Source organism: Marmota marmota, unplaced genomic scaffold (genome assembly GCF_001458135.2).
Source record: "Marmota marmota marmota unplaced genomic scaffold, marMar, whole genome shotgun sequence".
Classification (NCBI taxonomy): domain Eukaryota; kingdom Metazoa; phylum Chordata; class Mammalia; order Rodentia; family Sciuridae; genus Marmota; species Marmota marmota.
Window position 1 is genome coordinate 25,966,079 of NW_025999949.1, and position 5,765 is coordinate 25,971,843.

Here is a 5,765-nt window from a genome sequence, read left to right on the forward strand (position 1 = left end):
TTGAAGTTTGTCCTATGACCCAGGCTATGGTCCATATGTTTTATGGCCTTGATAAGAATGTATATGCTACTCTTGCTGGGTGGAATGTTAAGTAAATGTTGATTAAATCTTATTAATTGATGGTGATGTTGAGTTTTGATACATACTTCCTAATTTTCTGTCTAGTCATCCTATAGGTTTTTGAGAAAAGCTGTTATGTCTTTGACGTAGTTGTAGATTTGTCTATTTTCCCTTAGAGTTCTACTAGTCTGCTTCACAGATTTGGAGCCCTGTTGACTGGTGCCTATGCCTTTCAGATTGCTAAGTCTTTCTCTTGGATATATTCTATTATCAGTCTATAATGTCGTCTGTCTCTCCTAATTTTCTTGGATGGATCTGAAGTGTACTTTACATAGTACTTACACAGTCTCTTCTGATTTCCTTTGGTTAATAGTTGTATAGTACATTACTTGCTTTCTTTTACTTTTAATCTACCTATAATATTTTATTTGAGGTGAGTGTCTTGTAGACAGGACATAGTTGGGTCATTATTTATAATCCAGTCACTCATTTTTCATTGACATTTTTAGAAAATTTATATTTAATATACTTACTGATGCTAGGACTTATGTCCACATTTTATTTTGCATTCAATCTGGTTTTCCTTTCTATGTTTCTGCTCTTATGTTTGTTACTTGAAGATTTTTTAGAATTTAGATTGATGAATCCCTAATGTTTTTGAGTATATGACTCTCTTTGTATGGCTTTTTTTTTTTTTTTGGTGGTGGTGGTGGTGGTGCTGGGAATTGAACCCAGGGCCTTGTGCATGAGAAGCAAGCACTCTACCAACTGAGCTATATCCCCAGCCCTCTTTGTAGAGCTTTTTTAGTAGTTGTTCTGTGTGTTATATGTGCTTGTCAGTCTACTGGTGTCATTACTTTACCTAGTTAAGTATAAAAAACTTATCTCCCTTTTGTCCCCTTACTTTCACACGTTGATGATATCACTGCCTTACTTAGCTACACAAACTTATAATTGATTCAGACGACTATATGCCTTTTACTTCACCCATCAAACATATTTTAGGAGACTCAAAAAGAGAAGTACAATCTATGGAATTTGCCCATGTTTTTGCACACTGTGTTCTTTCTCTTTTCACTTAAAAAAAATATTCCTTTTCTGTTTAAATAGTTTCTTTACATCATTCTTTTAGGGTAAGTTTCCTGGTGACAAATTTTCTTACTTTTATGCATCTCAGAATGCCTTGATTGGCCCTTTCTTTCCTTCCTTTCAGCCCTTGAAAAATACTGTGCCACTTCCTTGAGGGATCCATGGTTTCTGATAAGAAATTGACTGTCACTTGTTTTCTCTGCTGTTTCTCTCTGACCATGTCAAGGTATTTTCTGTACTTAGTCTTCAGGTTTTTATGATGTTGTGTCTTGGCAGGTATTTCTTTGGGTTTATATTGTTTTGGATCTGCTCAGTCTCTTCAATATTTTGGTTTAGTTCTGTTCCAAATTTGAAACGTTCTTAGGCAGTATTTATTTAAGAGGCCCCCACCTCATTCTCTTCCTGATGACAGAAATCTATGTCTTCTGTTCTCTTCCCACAGGACCTTGAAGCTTTGTCTACTACTGTTCTTTTAACTCTGTTTGCTGTCTGGTCAGATTGGCTAATCTCCTTTTTTTTTTTCTTCTAGATTCCTTATTATTTCTCTGTCACCTTAATTCTGTTGCTCTGCCCACCCATTAAGCTTTTTATTTCAGTTATTTTATTTTTGAGTACTGTGCCTTTCATTTGGTTCTTATTTGTGTCTTCTATTTCCTTGGTGAGACCTTTTAATTTTTGAGTGTGCTCGTAACTGCTCATTGAAACATTTTTTGGATGGTTGCTTAAAATCTTTGTTAGATATTGCTAACATCTTTGTCACCTCTGTGCTGGTATCTATTGTCTTTTATTCATTTAGGTATTCCTGGTTCTTGCTAGGAGGACTGATTCTCAATTAAAATTTGACATTTTTGCATTGTCATATAAGACTCTGCATCTCTTATTTAAATCCTTTGTTAACTGGATTTTTCTCATATCAACCTGGTGGGGAACAAAGAGGTACTGCCTCATTATTGTCAGGTGGAGGCAGAAGTCCAGGGTTCCAGTTTGGCCCTGTGTTGATGCCCCACAGGGTGGCTTCTTGTCACTGCTGGGCTATGCTACAGGCCTTAGCTCCCAGGAGCCATGGCAGTCCAGGGATGGCCTTGTTAGTGGCTGGCTTGAATGAGAGTCTACACTCCCTGCTTGTCCTGATGCCACCCCAGCAGAGTTGCTGGGACATTTTGTTACAGCCTCAAGGACCCACCATTCAGCCTTTGCTGAGCATGAGTTCAATTAAGGTCAGATTTTCTGTAGCATTTGGCTTGAATAGAGTAGTTATTATCTAAAATATTTCTTGTTAAGAAATGTTAAGCTGTTATTTTCTTATCCTTTGGTTAGAGAGAGAAGGCTTTGAGTAATATATTTGTAAGAAAGGTCTACGTCCGTGGTTGTTTCTAGCATGTTGGCTTCTTTAGTTCCAAGTGTGATATATCGGAGGCAAAGAAGAAAACCCAGGGGACTTCCCACCTTGTCACTGTTCAGGGCCCAGTGCTTCTAGCAAGTCTACCTTTTCCTTTCAGATCATTTTTATGCAAGTGTATAATGAATAGGGTTTTAATTGTATTCAGTACAAGTAATAGAGAAAAGTAAATCCACTCCATTTTCTTGGAAGTGGAAGTTCTCTGGTTTTTAAAGAGTTCATAAGAGTTACAATTTTTTTTCTCAGAAAATATTGTAGATAACCTTTTGCATTAGTACAGATGTTCCCTGGCCCACACACAGAAAATTTGGAAAACAAGCTAATCTCCAGCTCCCTAAAGCAATTATCACTGGTAAAATGATGTTCCCAGAACACAATGTTTTCCATTGCCAAAAAGACAGCAGAATTTCAGGGATATATGAGTGAAAGAGAAAATCTTGGTATGGTCTCACTCTAATGCCAGTCAGTGATTCATGCCAATCTCCTGGAATTCCTGACTTATGAATTTAAACTCAGTGGAGAAAAACCTCCCAACCAATTTCGAACTATGAATTTTGCCTGTAACAGAAGAACACAACCTGTACAGGCTTGTGATGATACTGCTGTGTTCACGCCGGACCCCTTCTATAGGGTCACCGTACCATGTCTCCAGCTGCTAGAGATTGGCAGCTGAGATCTTGTTCTTGCTATTTTCCAGCTACAAGAATGTTCCAGGCAGTGGTTTACTCATGTAGGGATACAAAATTCCAGCCTCATGCTGCAATTTGAGGCAATTGTAAAATGCCATCTGAGGTTTAGAACTCTCCCTAGGGCTTGCTGAGGCCTTGGTTGTGAGTATATCATGGGACAGTTTCTTCCCTAGTTCATTCCACATTTCCCTATGAGGGTACCTCCTGATAAACTTCCTCATGCATTATGTGACTTTAAGATTTTTATTTTTAGGGAAGATGATGCTTTAAGACATTCTTAATTTCCATTTCTTATGAATCTTGCATGGCTCACTCTGTCACTTTATGGTCCTGAACTGAGAGAAAACCGTATCAACATTCACTTGGGAAGAGAAAATTGCAGGCTCATCCCTCAGTGACTCTTCCCATGATCACTGACAGTTTTGGCTCTCTACACACTGTGCCATTCAGAAGTGATTTTATTGTTGAGCTCAGGAGAGTGTTCCATAAGTTTGTTGATTATCTTCTGTTTCCATTACTTTATTTATTTTTCTTATGAAACTTGAAATGCATTTTAAATCTCTTAGGTAGAACCCCCATGACTTTTAAGTTCTTTGCATTTTTAAAAATATTTCTTTGAGTTTTTACTGTACTCTGTGATACATTTCCTTTAGTTCAGCTCTTTTTTGGCTAACACATATTTTAGTTGTGCATATTATATGAATCTCATTTTAAATTAGGTTTGACACTTGGTTATCAAATGGTTAATTCCCCTAACTAATCTTTGAACATTATCATCTTGAATCTCTTTACTCTGATAATATTATTTTTATTACTATTTTAATTTCTCTTTCTCCCTGAATTTTCTCTGTCTCTTCCTGGGGCAGTTTCATGTTGGTCTCATATTGGTCCTTGACTTTCATGCTATTTTTTTCTTTAACCTTTCTAGTGAACCTAGCCTGCTTATTCCTTATTTTTTTAATAAGTATAATTAGCTGAAATATATCTTCTTTGCAATTATAAAGATCCCTTTTCTTTATAGATTCTTTCTTTGGCTGAAAGATCTCATTTGAAATGCTAAGTGGGTGAAGTTTTAATAGGAATATTTAATTTTAGGAGAAACAGGTAAACAAGTAAGGAAATATTAAGATTTTTTAAGACAATAAGTTTTTCAGTGGGGAATGAGCACTTTAACAAAATTCTTTTCTGAACAGATATGTCTTCATAATTTCCCTTCAACTTTGTTATTTTAAGAATTTCAGATCTTTTGTAAGTACCTTGTTTCATTTTTAGTCCTCAGTATGCATCTTGGGAGTCCTCCCCATCAGAATTATTTGTTTTCTATGGAAATACTTTCTTTAGAAGCATTTTGCTAATAAACTTTTTTTTTTGCAATGGATATTTTAAATAGCATTCAGAAAATAACATATTTAGGGGCTCTGATGGAATTCCTTAATGGAATTCTTTCATTTACCCTAAAAATTGTCTGATCCTCTTCACTATGTATCTATATATCCACAGCTATCTCTCTTTCTCTCTCTGCATATACACATATATATTATATATATGTAAATATATATATGTATATATGTATGTATGTATGTATATATGTATATATATTTATTTTACTGGTGAACTCAGGATATTTATTTTACTGATGAACTCATGTCTTTGATGGAAGAAATACTAATTATAATCTAATGTATTTTAGAATTTATATTATCTCTTCTTTGATATTTTAACGTTTTACTTGTTTATTCAATTGCTCAGACTAAAGAGCTGTTGTTTTTTTCTCTCTCTCAACACATTTGATCAAGCAGTAAATTCTATGGGCTTTCCCTTCAGCATATATCCAGAATCTATCCACTTTCCCTGTTACTAACTTGCACCCCTGGTGTCCATCCTGTGTCAGTATTTCTCTGTTTCAGTCAAGGACTATGAAGACATGCCCTGTATCTTTGGAATCTAGAGATGCCTCAGACTGGAAGTCTCAAGTTATAAATTACTCATTTGAGACTGAAAATTATTGTTGCTTCAATTTGATTTTAGCTTCATGGTTAACAGGGGAGTTCTCTTGGAGGAAATTGAGGTACTCTTTTTTGCTAAAGTTTCTATTAAAAGAGAGATAATGATATCATTGTGTACAAGGGCTGTCAGTGAGTCTTCCACAAAATACAGAGTATAAATCCTCCTAGACCTGGATTCACTACTTTGAAGAGTAAGGACCATGAACCAGGAATCATGACATTAAAAATCTTGTAAATACTATTATTTCCTATTATTTTTAACTTGTAAAAGTCATCTTTTCTGTCGAGCTTTCCATAAGTGATAAGAGATAAAACTCAAAGTATAATGAGTCCATAATAAGGGATCATAACACACACACACACACACACACAAAAGAAGTCTGATCCGTGTACTGTCATCACTCTCCTCCCAAGAAAAAGAAATAAACTCCAAACAATGTCAAAGGATCTCCAATGATCATGGCCTCAGGAAACTTTTTGAGCAGCTCTCCAGGCTGTCACTAGTAGTCCGAGCCCATGACA

The 5,765-nt window shown here is 35.7% G+C and overlaps 1 non-coding gene across 1 annotated transcript; it reads right to left on the minus strand.

Moving 5' to 3' along the window:
- Positions 1-770: 770 nt before the first annotated feature.
- Positions 771-843, minus strand: Trnae-cuc. Its single transcript has one exon. It is a non-coding gene; the product is annotated as a tRNA-Glu (tRNA).
- Between the last annotated feature and the right edge of the window lie 4,922 nt (positions 844-5,765).